This window comes from Castor canadensis, chromosome 16, assembly GCF_047511655.1.
Source record: "Castor canadensis chromosome 16, mCasCan1.hap1v2, whole genome shotgun sequence".
NCBI lineage: Eukaryota > Metazoa > Chordata > Mammalia > Rodentia > Castoridae > Castor > Castor canadensis.
In genome coordinates this window covers 72,020,275-72,036,003 of record NC_133401.1, presented here as the reverse complement: position 1 = coordinate 72,036,003, position 15,729 = coordinate 72,020,275, and the positions used below count along the sequence as shown (strand labels likewise).

Here is a 15,729-nt window from a genome sequence, read left to right as displayed (position 1 = left end):
CACAATAACAGGTACAATAACAGGAAACCAACATGGCAGACATATTTGAAAACTGGAGTTACATGAAATCCTTTGTTCCTCTACAACTTCCTCTGAATAAGACATTTTCCCCTTTTCTAAGAGTGATTTGTCACTCTGAACTGATTTGAATAATATTCCCTGACCTGAGCAAAGTGTACCACTTTGGAGTCAAAGTTAACCCAAAGTTAATGCTGTAGAGAAGTCAGCATTGCAGTAGAAGTGACCTGTCCTGAAAGCCCAGGAATTGACACACAGGAGCACTGTGCCATTGGTGGCAGTGTGCTGACAGGCCATCTTGGCACTTAAACCTCTCGATTCAGAGAGCAACATGAAGACACTCTGAGGTGCACAACCAGGTCCCTAATCCAGTCCTCCAGATGGAAACCCTGGCAGGAATCTAGCCCAACCCCCCATCATCTCATCCTAGAATTCAAGTTGACTGCCACCATTCCCTACAGTTTGATCTCCAAGTTGTTCTCATGAACTTAGTTTTGCATTCATTTGTTTATGCAATGAATATTTATTATGCATCTACATAAGCTCTACTCTAAGCACTTGGGCAACAGTGAAAACAAAAAGGCCTCTGCACCTAAGAATGTTACCTTCTGGTAATAGAGACAAAAAAGCATAACAAAGAAATCAACTCTATAGGATATTAGAGGGTGACAAGCACTATAGAGGAAAAAAATCCTAAATCAGTGGGGAAATATTGTCTTCTTTTATCTTCTCTAAAGAAAAATGTTGAAAACATATGGGTGAGCCTAGGGCTCCTTGACTTTGGCATTGTTAATTTTAGGACTGGGTAACTCTTTGCTATGGGAGGGGGGTGTCCTGTGCATTATAGGATTTTTAGCAGCACCCTTGACCTCTACCTATTCAAAGCTGTTAGTATATCCCTTTCCCCAGATATGACTACCAAAAAATGTCTCCAGATGTCAAATGCCCCCAGAGGACACATTCACCCCAGTTGAATTGGGTTAGAGACAAATGATTAGGTGGGGTGGAGTGAGTCTGATAATTAAAGTAAGGGCTGACCCTCACTTTCAGTCCTTTACCCACTTACATTTGCAACATGGCTTGCCCATGTACCAGTTGTGCAAACTATGTGGCCTTAGTCCATTTCTTAAGCTCTCTAAATGACCCTTTCCCTATCTGCAAAATAGGAATAAGTGTTTATCTCAGATGTTGGTTGTAAGAATTAAGTAACATGTAAGTAAATCACTGGATTTACTCATTGCCAATAGAGTATTAATAAGCCTTCACAGCTCAAAATTGTCTTCTCTACTAGTAGCTCACTTTTTCTACCTGAAAATCTGATGAAGATAAGTAGGCATTATTATTTTATGGAAGGATTATGCTAATAGATTAAGCAACATGTCCAAAGTCACACAACTAGGATTTGGTAATGTTAAGACAAATCAACCAACTGTGAATCATCTTGGTCCCAATTCTGTGGACCTTCTCCCTAACTGCACCATCTTCCCAGTTTTCACTTCCTGGCAAACATTTAAGAGCATTCTGCCTATGCCGAGTAAGATCTCTAATAGAGGAAAACATTTGGATCACTACAGTGGTTCCTAGAAATGATCAGCCTTGTATATGACCTTGATTGCTATCATTTGGCTTGCTTCCACAGTAGCCTCTGGAAGGAAAGCTTCCTTCAATATCTCCCAACAAATGGACACCAGCCTGGCCATTTCCAGCATTGTTAACAGCATATCACAACAAACAGCATCATGTGTGACCTTTCTTGTTTGCCCCACTGACAGTCACTAAAGCAGAGCTGGTGGCACCATCTATCTAGAATCGTCAGAATATTAGGAGCTCAGATGGAAACGAGCTATAGATAACCAAATGAGGAAAGGGAGAAAGGAGAAAGACTAGACCTGGGTCCATGGCTTTGGAACAAGTGCACACATCCTTCTGTTGCCATTTTGACAAGACCACAGTCCTCTCAGAACACTAATTCCTCCCTGGATCACTGCTTCCCAGAGCAATAACGTAAATCCATCTAACATTTAAGTAAAAGGATATTGAGCTTGGCAGATCAGTACAGTGTATGTTTGCCTCCTGGAGTGATAAGGTCATCCATTCAAGACCCACTATGAAAAGTGATGGAAATGCAGGGAGCCACAATGTGAGGTGGCTAGGCCTCACACAGAGGTCAGAGGTAACCTTTGAAGAAACACAATAATTGTGGGAGAAAAAAAAAAAGTCAAGCCAAGTCTTCCAGGAAGCATGACCATGAAGTGTGCAGCTGTCATTAGGAAATAAAAAAAGAAGTAAAAACGGGTCAAACGCATCTTGATAGTGCAAGGATATAAAGAAGCACCCTTATGTTGGGAAACCAACATAGGCAAGGCCCTAAGATGTTGACATTCAACTGCTCAAAGCCGATCAGGTGGTTTTTTTGCATGTAAATTCACATCCTCCTGAATTTGCACCCACTTGGTGGGGGAAGGCTGGGAACACCTGCTTTCTTTCATCATTGCAATGTGTCCTGGCAGCTGATCTAAAACACTTACAGAATATATGAAAAAAGACATCTTCCTAGGTTTTTAATAGGAGTATAAATCGGTACCATGTTTTGGAGAGCAACTGGGCAATTTGCAGCAAAATTTATGATGAATATATCATTTGAAAACTCCACTTTTAGGAAAGTATCCAAAACAGACATGCACACAGAATGATGCACGAGTGTACTAATTGCAGTGATCTGTATAATAGCTAAAGACCAAGACAATTCATATGCACAGCTAAAGGAATCTGGTTAAAATATGTCAACAAACACAGCCATTGAAAAGGATGTTGCAGGACCACAGATAATATGGTAACTAGGTAACCTACAAAATGTATCGTTAAGTGGAAACAAAAGGAGAGTAAAGTGCAAGACAGCATTATAGAATGCTGCTATTTATATTAACAAAATGGGATATATGTATTTATATGTATATATATGTGCCTATCTATATGTACACACAAAATACATACGTACATGTTCATATCATATATATGCATACAGTATCTCTGGAAATATAAAGATAAACAAGGATACACAGGATAACAATAGCTACTTCTAAGAATGGAAGGAAAAATTCTTTTAGGCTCTTTGAACATTTTATTCTTATGCAGATATTATGTTAGTTGAGAAAAAGAGAATTTTTTAATGGAGGTTGTTTTGTAGATTTCATGAGCAGGGTAGCCTGTAGAGACCCATCAAACATACACATCCAAACCAGCTGGAAGGTGTAACAGGGATCAAGGGTAAGCCCTACAATTGATATATTTGTATCTTACTATCATCTACATATGTAAGATACAATTTTGTTCAATGTGCACTGCAATTTGCTTCTATTCCAAGATATATTAACCCTGACACCTCACCACCCTTTTGAACTACTTTGGCACTCCTTAGGTTTGCAATGAAAACTAATTTTCAAATTACCCTAAGAAAATATGATTTAGAAAGGTAAATCAACTCACCTAAGAAAAACATTTGCAAGTGAAATACAAGTGGTTTATCAGGGCTGACAGCGTGCCTTGAAAACAGAGGGACGACCAACTATGAGAATACACTTTACAGGTGGCAGGAAACTGAGATTCAGTTTGGGGTGCAGCTTTGAGTAGGAAACCTTCCTTGCCCCCCGCCCCAGTCAACCTGATTGCAGGTCCACTTCCATGTACCCATTGTGCCCTCCAGCACCTCGCTTACCCTGCTGTGTCATAACTGCCTTTTATACATCTGTCCCTTGCACCACACCAGCAGCTGCTCAAGTTCAGGGGCCACATGTTATGGTTCCCCCAGCCATTCACACGGTGGGTGCCAACAGAAGCTGCTCAATAAACATTGACTAAATTGGTTCACTCCAGCAGTTTGCCACCGACCAGGCAGTACTCATCAAGCCTGTGGGTGTCTGCAACCTTAGCAGTACAGCTGTGCAACCTGAGGCGTGTTACTTTGTCTCCAGGAACTGTTTTGTTACCCACAAAACAGAGTACATGGCCTACCTTGCCAGGTTGAGGTGAGAAGTAGAGAAGACTGTGTGTAATATGCCTCACACATAGCAGCTCCTAAATAAATAGTAACTGTTCCTCTCTCTTTCTCTCCCTTCCACATGTAAAAGATGAGCCCCCTCTGGAGTGGGTAATCTCTTACTTGCTCTCTGCCTGTTCACAGTGGTAGCTTGTGCATACCAAGGGCTCAGGAAATTAAAGAGAATATAAATTTTGAATGTTGTCAGACACTGGTTGGAACCCAGGTGATAGCTATTGTTTAGCTGAGTGTTCTTGGGCAAGTTACCTCACCTCTGAGTTGAAGTTCCTCATCTGTAAGGATGGTGTGCTCATGTTTATCTCATAAAGTCAGGAAAGGATTGATGTGTGTAAAGCTTGGCATAAAGTGTCTTTAAATGGTAGTACTTACGATTTATAGTAAAACAAAACGCTTTGCACACTGGAGTTCTGAGGCACAATGCAGCTCATGCTCTTGTAAGTCTTTCCCTTGGCAGTGGAGAAAAGAATTATGAGGGAGGTTCTGAGAAAAGCTGTAAGAAAATAATCTACCAGTGGCTAAGCATTGAGGGGCTGGGATCAGCTGCAGGTGTCAGAAGAATGTGTTCGGGAAGCCCAGGAGGACAGCCTTGACAGGCTCCATTGGGAGGTTGCAGAGCTGCCTGGTTATTTTCTCCATTTCATAGATGCAGAAACTGAGCATGAGTAACTTAACCAGGAAAACTAAGAAGTGGTAGAGCTGGGCTTTTTAGACCTAAGTTCTCTGTACATCTGCTTTTGAAAAAACAATGAGTCTAATAGTGGTGCTCTCTGCCCACAGGACAGTAGATGATACTCCTCAAAGTGAAATTTCAAAATGTTGGGGAAAAAAATCCCCCATACAAATGTATGATGAACACATGAAAAAGATTTGACTCATTAATGGGGAAAACGGCAGGGCGGTTAACACTGGCCCAAAGAGCATCTGAGGAAAAGAGATTTATATATAGGAAAAGATAAGCCAAAATTAAGTTTGCTAAGCTGATTAGGTTAGAGTCCAAGGGGGCAAAATTTATATTCCTAGTAGACACATGTCCATGACTTAACATGTAACTTCAGAGCCTGAACTTTTAGCAATAAAGTAGCAAGACCAACAACTGTACATGTCTTAGATTTAAATAATCATTGGATGAGTCATTTAGACCGTCCTTCAACATTGACGTTGAAAGCATATGTATTTTGTTCAAGGGAATACTTGTTTAAACATTTTTTGTGTTTACTTACTATTTAGCATGCACGTTTGGCATTTTACATCTCTTAATTCACATGATCATAACCATAACCCTTCAAGGTACTTGCTAGAATTATCTCATTTTTATAGATTAGAAAAAGTGAGGCACACATGGGCTTCACGACTTGACCAAAATCAAACAACTAGGAAGTGGTGTGGTAGGGATTTGAACACAGGTTGATGACAAAGCCTCCACCATAATATGCCATTCTGCCTTGCCAAGATAATGCTATAAAAGAGATTGGATCTCATCAATCTCCAGCACCTAGCTCAGTGTCAGGCAGATGAGCATTTGGTGAAAGCTTGCAGGTTTCACGTTCTGAATTTACAGCTGAGACTAAAGCTATCCCTGAAGAAATGGATTATTATATGCCACTGGTTCATGAGCTAACAATTTAAGCATCAAGTTTAGCCAGGTGTGGTGGCTCATACCCATAATCCTAGCTTTTCCAGAGATAGAGATCAGGAGGATTGAGGCTTAAAGACAGCCAAGGCAAAAAGTTAGCGCATCCCCATCTCAACCAATAAAAAGTTGGATGTGGTGGTACACACCCGTCATCCCAGCTAGGCAGGAAGCATAAGTGGGAGGATCATGACCAGGTCAGCCCAGGCATAAAAGCAAGACCTTATTAGAAAAATAAAGGAAGAAGGGTTGGCAGCATGGCTAAAGTGGAAATAGTGCTTACCTAGCAAGGGCAAGGCCCTGAGTTCAAGCCCAAGTACTGCCAAAAAAATACTCAAGCTACTCAGAAGTGTGTAACTAGTAAGTGAGCATGGAGCAGGCCCCATCCTCACAGAGCTCAATTACAACAGTGAGAAAAAAAGTAAACAATGATCAAAAACAAAATATGATAATGTTTTATGATTGGGAAAGTACAGAGTGGTTTAGAAGGCCATAATGTGTGAGATTAAGTTGGTCAAGGAATCAGAGTCCTTGAACTATATGGTCCCGAGGATCATCAGGACCTCTTGATCATCTTTGGTTTTCCCTAGAAAATCAAAGAGGGCCATGATAGTTCTTTCCATTTCAGACCAAGGCAAAAGATTAGCCTAGTGCAAACCTTATAAATATATTCATACATATATTGCAAGGATTAAAATGACTGCAGAGGAGAACGACCAAGGAGTCATCAGCCTATCGAGATACCTAACTACATGTCCAAGTAATGTGTAATGAATCCATCTATTTGAATGGAAGACTTAATTACTATTTTTATAAAGATTACATTAAAGGTAACCAAGTAATATTTTATTGTGTATTCAGTACAAAAGATGAATTTGAGAACTTCATCTATCTTAAAGTGGAATGAAGAATCAGTTGGCACTGGAAGTATCACCTACTAGAGTGCAGTGCCCCATTTTTGCTTCTGACTTATTGAGAACTACAGAGATCAGATTTCTTAGCAAGGATGAGTAGTGTTTCTCCAGGAAGAAGGATGGGAGAGTCAAGGTTTTAGGAGCTCTGGCCCACCCCTCCTCCTGAGAAGGGCATCTCTCATCAGCTATAAAGACAAGAATGGGGGATCAGCAGAAGTCACTGTAAAACAGTGAGCCTGGCAGTGAAGAAGCCAGTGACATATATTATTCAGTTAAACTGTTCTGTTTATACCATCTTTATGGGTGTTAATGAATGTAGCATGGAACAAAGTACATGGAGAAGCTAATACTTCCTACAGTCAACTGACACCAAGCACAGATGTGTTCTCTGCCCTTTCCAAAATTTACATCCTATAATCCCGTGAACACGTCCAGGCTAGAAGATTCCAGAAGTGACTTATCCACCTGAGCATCCCAAAATCCTAATAGTATCTCAAGCACAGATGGGACTTCATAAATGCTGATGCCCTCTTGCCATACACCCTATATGCCCTAACTTGGGTTTCTCTGACCTGGAAATTCCCAGTATAGTAACTGGTCAAAAAAAGTAGCTGTGTGTCATGACTCTCAGCTTAAAGAAGAGCTTTGGTTACCTCACCCTGACAGAAAAAAGTAGCTGTGTGTCATGACTCTCAGCTTAAAGAAGAGCTTCGGTTACCTCACCCTGACAGAAAGTCGATGGGAAGCAATGTCATTTGTGGAGCCTGGCTTTATCAAGCAGAGATGGATGGCCAGGGTCAGGCTGGCCTCTGGGGTAAGGTGGCATTGGCCCAGCAAACTCATCTGGGATGGTGGGGAGGGGCAAACATGGCCAATTTTGATGCAGCTCTGAGAGCTTTCTGAAGGGAATTTACTTTTGAAGCCTAGATCCTGGGTCTTCCTCATTGCTGAGGTCTGCATCTTCCAATATAAAACCAAGGTAGCTCCTAAGAGGAGATAGGACTTGGACTCTCCCTCACTTCCTTTTCATTATGTTTTTAGCTTTAAACTAGATACATCTAATTTCCAAGATATGCTCAGGCAAAATTGAACTAGCAAAAGGGTGCAGGTGTTGTAAAGCCCAATTGGCTTTTTCCATTTCCAAAGCAAACTAGAGTTTTCAAAATGGTTTATCTACCTACTGTGTGTGTAGGTAGAGGCAGAGGATTTGTGTTTCTGGGTTCCTGAATTTTATGCAAATTAAATACCAAAACACTATCGAGGCCCAAGGTTGACAAACCACACCCACTTGTGAAAGAAGTCCTATTGGAACACAGCCGTGTTCATTCATATGCCTTCTGTGCTACAATGGCAGAGCTGACTAATGTGACAAAGACAGTGTAATCTGAAAAGCTTGAAATATTCACTCTCTGGGCCTTTGCAAAAAAATGTGGCTGACCCCTGGTCTGGGCTTTCAACACATTTTTCATCACTTCCAGGTGAACAACAGGCATGATTTGCTTGGTACACAACTGCAGAAGCTGGAAAGAACTTCTCCACATAAGATTATGTAAGAAAGTAGCATCGAAAATAAAATGATTTTACAGCTATTTCACCAATATGTTTTGATTTTCCCCTCTCTCCTGTTTTGTTGCAGCTTCTGAGCTTTTTGGCCCACTGTAGGGAAATATTTGCCAAACTTCAACAAGACAATAGGCTCCAAAGCCAGACTGTATAAAGAGAGAGGACTTTTTTTTTAATTCTTTAGTTCTCACTTAACACATCCAGGATCAAGCCTGCTCTTCCCATTAGTTACAGAAATCTCTACCCCCACACCCTGTGATCAGTTATACCCTAAATAAACTACAACTTTCCACATGTAGGAAGGACTTTAGCCCTGGAGGCAAATAAACTTCACTCTTCCCCTGGTATCTGCAGAAAATTGGTTCCACGAACTGCAGCAGAAACCAAAATCCAAGGATGCTGAAGTACCTTATTAAAATTGCACAGTATTTGCATAGAATTTCTGCACATCCTCCTGTAGACTTCGAATCATCTCTAAATTATAAGGCCTAATACAATAGAAATGCTATGTAAATAACTTATATTGTTTTGAGAATAACAAACAAAATCTGTACATGTTCATAATAGATGCAATTTTTTTTTGACAAACTGGGACCACTCTTAGTCCCCTGGAGACATCATTTATTTTTGTAAGTGCCATCCATCACACAGTGACTCCACAGGACAGTCTATGGCATCAAAGTCTTAGGAACAACGAGTGTAACGGTTTTCAGGTCCTGTGATAATTTAATGTGCTAGTTCCTTCAGGTTGCAAGACCTTAAGGTATTCAGGTCTGGTTATGTCCCAGGTAACAATTGTGTCTTGAAATATAGATCACATTCACAGCAAACCCTGGGAGTCCAAACTCTTCACTCACTGGACTTGTCTCCAGAGAAGGTTTAATTCTCCCCATAAGGAGTGACCTAAAAAAAGCTGTCTAAGAATCCCACTCCAAGTCACATTCATGAAAATGAAGGCCCCTGGGCTTCAGTGTCTCCTGTAAACCAAGGAGGAGGGAAGGGGTGAATGTTGCAGGTCAGACCCTACATCGGGCGGGGTGGGGGGGTCTCTCCAGCTTGAACACCAGCAGCAAGAAGGGTGAAAGCAGTGGGAGCCTGGGGGCTGTGGGTGGCTAGTGTCCACTGTGACCTTGAATCTTTTGATCTGATAATTTGTTCTGACACGATAGTCACAGTCATTCCAGTGTACGTTCTTTGCTGTAAATTTATATACAGAATTAAATATCCCATTTATTCATTTATAAACCATAGAAACTCAAGCTGGCCATTTCCCCTCACCAGCAGGTCTTGTGTTGGAAAAGGAAAACATATCAATATACAGATTTCAGCAACAGCAGAAACTTCATGAAACCCAAGCAGAGACTCAGTGCCGCTTGGAGCTGAATGACAGGGTCACCATCGTCACATACACAAATACCGATAATACCTTTACAGTGTGGATCTGCCGGTGCTTGTCACTCTACAGACACCACGCCTGCATGAGAGGCCAGCCAGGATCGCTGTACACAGCAATCGTCTCAAACCCAGGCCAAAATATTTATAAAGCAAGCAAACAAGTGACGGACAAACAGGCTCTCCTGAGGCTGGGGTGCTCAGCTCTCAGACAAGCAGGAAAATAAGCTGACAAACTTAGCCTCCCAAAACACAAAATCCCAATTTTCAAAAGCACAGAGAGCCCAGCCATACCAGGAGTAAGTGTAAGCTTTGTCACTTCCTCTCCAAATGGGAAAATGTCACACTCACCAGCAGATAAGGGGCAAATGGCTGTTCCAACTGTCGTTCACTATCCCCCAGTTCAGCCAGAGGCTGGGAACAGAAAGAAGGGCAGGTACCCTAAAGACACCACAAGTCAAAGCCAGCGGTTATTCTAAGAGGTCATGGTCCCTTCATGGTGCCAGGGATGATAAGCCACCACCCAACTCAACACCCCACCCCGAGTCCTGCAATTTTCCTGCTGTGATTCTCCCAAGACGCAAACTCTTCCCTTTATTTTTAGAGACAGGGTCCTGCTATGTGACCCATGCTGACCTGGATCTCCTCGGCTCAAGCAATCCTCCTGCCTCAGCCTCCCAAGCAGCTGGGACTACAGGCATGTACCCCTGTGCTGGGCTCCCAAACTTCCTCTCAACCTAAGGGTCTGATTTGGCAAACCAAATCCCAGCTTGGGGCTTGTGCCTGCTCTGTTACCTAGGACATGGCCAGATCCCAAAGTGAACACAGCACAGAAACAGGTCACAAAGCACTGTGGCCTGGTCAATTACACAGGACACTGCAGTGCTCGGGGTCCACTCCATCTTTGGCAACTGTGGTCACTGAGGACAAGCTTTGAAACATTTCATCACTCCCTCCTTATTGCCAAAATATAGTAAGCAGCCACTGCCAGTAGAAACTTTTCCTTTCTTAAACATTTAAAAACAAAATAGTTTCTGATCCATAAGCCAGTCCTGCTGCATCCCTTGATGAGGACCAAGGCATAAAAATATGCACAACTACAAAACATTCCCTAGAAAATGCAAGATCCTTGTCAAATCAAGAAGTGCCCCTAAGACAGCCTTCCACACCATCACAGGCACAACCATGGAGGGCCTCACCACCCAGAGACAAGAAGGACAGAAATGCAGCTTGCAACACCAACTGTGACTCCTATGGCCCCACACCTGAGAGGGGATGCAGCCGGCTGTGGCGAGAGGAGCAGGGCAGAGGACAGAGACAGTAATTTCCCTTCCCATTGGGTGTGGGATGTCACAGGCTCAGGCTTTGGAGGTCAAGGCTAACTGCAGAACTTCCTACTTGGCCATGGCTGCCAGGAGTTACCAGCAGTCCTGAGTGGGTCCGTTCTTGTTGCCAGGGATGTTGGGGACGGGTCTCCCAGGTCCCTTACCCGCACGACACAGCGTCAGCCCCCATGCAAGTCTGAGCAGTGGAATTCAAGCTACTAGTCTCATCCTCTCCTTGATGTCCCCAGATGCCACTTCTTGCCAGCTCCCGGGTCCGTAGCCACAATGATTCCACTTCTCCAGAGGGTCCTCAGTGTCCCCCAGAAAACTTAACAAGAACTCTGACACACACAAAGGTAAAGCTTGGCCGAGGGTTCCCCAGGATCCGGGCTCTGCAACGACAGACTTCAGGAAAGAGAGCAGAGGACATGTCCTTCTCAGTTCTCCCTCTGCCCAAGCCTGTGGTCATCCAAGGCACTGCAGTCACGTCCTGCCACCCATGGGGCCAGGATCCCCAGGGCTCTGAGATGGTCAGTCACACACCATCGTGGCCTGGTGTTTCTGATCCTGCTGGGTACAGGGAAGCAGGGCAGAGCCTGTGGCCTCTATACATCATAGCAGTTTAGAGTGTGGGAGTTCAGGTGACTCAGGACACTGCTGCAACCATACTGGTAGTCGCTGTGCTGGGAGAAGAGGATGCTGTTGTGGGGCTTCTCCAGCAGGCTCTGCAGATGTTCCTTGCTGCCACGGTCAGTAGTGGAGATGGGGAGGAGGTGACTCCGGACTTACTGGTTTGCATTGTATTTGGTCTTGTTGTACAGGAAGACGCCCAGAATGGCCGTCATCATTCCCGGGACATTGGTGCTGGTCACTGGGTTGTGCAGCATGATCAGGGACACCGTGATGACCATGATTCTCTTGGTGGCATTAGGGACAGAGTAGCTCAGGCAGCTGATGAGGTTGGGGATGCTGAAAGCCATGACATTCTGGAGGAAGTCACAGAAGCTGCTGACAGCCAGAAGCAGGAGTGTCCAGGGCCACTGGGAGACATAGGTCAAGTCACCGCTGACCTGGAAAGCCGAGAGGGGCACCAGAACCCACGTGTGGATCATGAAGCAGACAGCGTGGCAGCAGGTGTGGATCTGAGAGTCTCCCAACAACTTTTTGGAGAAAATGTCCTGCAGTGAGAGGCAGAGCGTAGCCGTGAGGACACTGAGGAGTCCCCACATGTTGAATGACAGCTCAGTGGTGGTGGGCAGTAAGACGCCACCGATGATGGGGACGAGGGACAAATACACCTTGGTGCTCTGCTTCTCCATGATGATCCGGGACAGCATGACCACCCAGATGGACATGGTGGCCTTGATGGTGTGTGCGTAGGACCCGGGCACCGTCCAGATGCCGACTTGCGTGGACACAGACACGAAGTACTTACAGAAGGCGAGCGTCAGCACGACCTGTGTAGAAATGCTGCAGCAGCTGGAGCCGAACGATGGATGCGGCCGGGCCCGGGGCCGACACGGGCAGCGCAGGGCCACACACCGGGTGCGCAGCAGCGCAGGGAGCCCAGGACATAGTGCCATAGTCACGGGGAACAGGAAGGCACTCAGGGTCACCTCGATGACCACGTTGCCACCCACGCTCAGCGCGTACCTCAGCAGGCACAGCACTGCCACCCGCGCGCCCTAGTGCACCCGGCCGCCACCACCCACTGAGCCCGGGGCCCCATGGCCACCACCGCCACCATCCTGCCCGAGCCAAAGATGTAATTTTTTAAACATGTTTTCCATTCGTGGTTGATTGATCCTCAAATGGAGAACCCAGATACAAATGGCCAGCTGTACACTAAAGCCACTTAGGCTGTTACTTCTTTTATCATAACTTCTAGTTAATGCTGGCTCCCTATGCTATCATTGCATCATTGCCTCCACCCCATGGATGTAAGTCATGTGTGCTTACAACACATAAGGGGTCAGGGAGACTGAGGCAGGAGAATCACCAGTTCAAAACCAGCCTGGGTACCATAGCAAACCTGTCCAATACATACATTCATCCACAAATAAATGGAGATGGTAAGAAAGGTGAAGAGGCTTATAGTATATAACACATATATGTATGAAGACAGCATAAAGAAACCCACTATATAGCATTCTCTGAAAGGAAGTGAAGTTACGGGAATAAAATAGAGGGAATTAACTTGCTCAAAATACACTGTATGCAAATATGGAATTTTCAAGTGAAAACCCCCTTGTACCATTTATGAACCCTAAATTTTAAAAAATATGAAAATTTGAGTCTTGCATGTCTGAGCAAAGTCTATAAAGGAATCAGATTAGCTGAAATACACATGCCTGCCCCCCCCAACTGCTGATTCCCTTGTAGTAATTACTCTGTTGTTTCACTTAGCTTTTAATATTTTCCCTTTTATCATTGTGGGAAACAGATAGAAAGATAGCAGGCAACTGAACTGAGATTCAAACCATCCCTCTCTAACATGTGGGTATAACCACAAACATATGCCAGGTGACAATATATCCCAAAGTGTGGTTCCTAGACAAGCTACATTAGGATTATTTGGGGTACTTATTTTAAATGCAGATTACCAGACTCCACCTTCAGTTACTGAATTATAGGCACTGTGTGGAGTTAAAGTAGTTTAATACATCAGTGGGAGGCATCTTTGGATTCCTTAGCGAACAGAACAGATATAGGGACATGTATCTTCACTATTATGCTCGCTTTTCACAAAACAAATGGCAACATTATTTGCCAGCCCACAATCCTTGACGATGGAATGAGAGAGAGCTAGAGTATGAGGAATTCAAGACACTATGTTCCTGGTCTTACCCCTGCCCTCCACACCCAGTTGGAACTACTGACTTTATAAAAGCAAGTCAAGCATGAACAACCTTCACAACATCACTTAGGATATAAGTAATTCTTCCTTCACCTACACCTTTGTAGTGTGGCTTAGAACACCACAGAGATAAACTGTCTGAACACAGTTCTTTATTTTAACAAACAGTTTAAGGCAGATCTTCTGAAAGCACTTTTGAGTTCCTGGAAGAATCAAGTTAGATAATAACAAGAGGTTATTAAGTGTAGGTTCAATTTCACCTTTCCCACTTTTTCTCTGAATTGCTTTCCTTTCCCTCATTCTAAAATGATATTTTCATTTTATTCTCACATTTGAGTTTCTCTGGACTCTCCCTTCCATCACCAACAATGCTTCCTTACAGCTGCTTTGTGAACTTGTGTTTTATTTATTATACTTCACCCACCACTAAGCTTCTCCCTAGGAAGGTTTTATCTGTATGTTTCAGCCTCACCTCTCTTCTGACCCACCACTAGGCGATGATGGGCAGCTGTCCTCATTATTTTGCAGTCTCTCTCCATCAGCAAGAGCTGTATTTCTGCAGAAAGGGAAGAAGTAATAACTATGAATGCTGGAGTTCAGTGCCCAGCTAGTGTAAGCAACAATAAGACATCATGCCTGGGTTTACAATACTGTCCTAAATCCATTCTTTTTGTTTTTTGAGACAGGGACTTGCTAAGTAGCCCAGGCTAGCCTTAAACTCAGGATCCTCCTGCTTCAGCCTCCCCAGTGCTGGGATTACAAGTGTGCACCACCACTTCTGGCTAACCCACTCATTCTTATGTGAAGAGGCACTGAATCCATTTTCTGCAGTGGCTGTGGCTACTGTATTAAAGCTAACATCAGAGGAACCAGCAACCCTTTAACTCAAACAATCCTAAGAATTTTAACTGGGCATGCAGTACCCAAGACTACTAGAGAAACAGTTTCCCAAAAACTTTTAGTCCCTATATCCTCCAAATCCATTGCTACCACCATCACCAACAACCACCATGGCAACCCACCCAAGGAAGATAAAATTTTCTCAAGTATTACATGTTTAGGATCTAGCTCACCATATATTTCATGATTCATACTACTACCAATTAGGCCTGAGCCAGACTCTATTATTTATATTTCCATCCCGTAGGTGCCTAAAACACAAATATTCTCAACCCTCAATAACCAAGTTTAAAGAAATCTTTTTAGTTATAACACTTCCCAAAGCATCTAGCAGAAACATGTTAAGACATTAAGTTGAGGATGGTAGGAAAAGCATTTGCAAACAGATGGCTCTTCCAGACTGTTCTTCCTGGCCAAAACTGTCAATCCAAAGCAGTAAATAGTGACATAGAAAAACTGGAGTTTTCTTCCTTTCCGTTTCACTCCAGTTCTGGTTGTGTATTAAATCTCAGAATTTTCAACCAATTTAAGACTCTTCAACTCTTCTTCCTAACTTGGACAACAATTAACATTTTGTTATCCTAACTAGCAATAATAACAAATGAATAATAACCTCTTTCTCTTAACCAACACTATTGTGACATTTTTATAAAATGATTGGCTAAATTATAGTGTAGCTTTAAACTCTTCCCAGTGATATGGTGTGAAAGGGCAGCTCTACCTTCCCTTGGAACACAAAAGTTCATTGCTACCAACTAAGTAACAGCTGACCTTTTCTGAACCCAGCTGAAGACCATATTCTCAGTGTTAGTGACAAAAACAAAAACAAAAACAAGCAACAGCCTACCCGAGAGACATTCCAATCCATTTTTACCAATTGGAGATTGGCAAATACTCTTACTTGGGGAAAATTTCTTTCTCAAACTAGATCTGTCCAGCTTTCTATTTGTGGAAAATAAAGTGTATTTCCTAAGGAATGGGGGTCTCCCTTACCTAGCAAGCTATCGACTCAGCTCTGTCTGGTATAAGTGATCACTGGATGGGTCCTGTGACAGATCTTACCTGCTTTGATT

The 15,729-nt window shown here is 43.3% G+C and overlaps 1 pseudogene; it reads right to left on the bottom strand.

The window, feature by feature from the left end:
- Positions 1 to 11,504: 11,504 nt before the first annotated feature.
- On the bottom strand, positions 11,505 to 12,689 carry LOC109675276 (solute carrier family 35 member E1 pseudogene; annotated as a pseudogene).
- Positions 12,690 to 15,729: the final 3,040 nt, after the last annotated feature.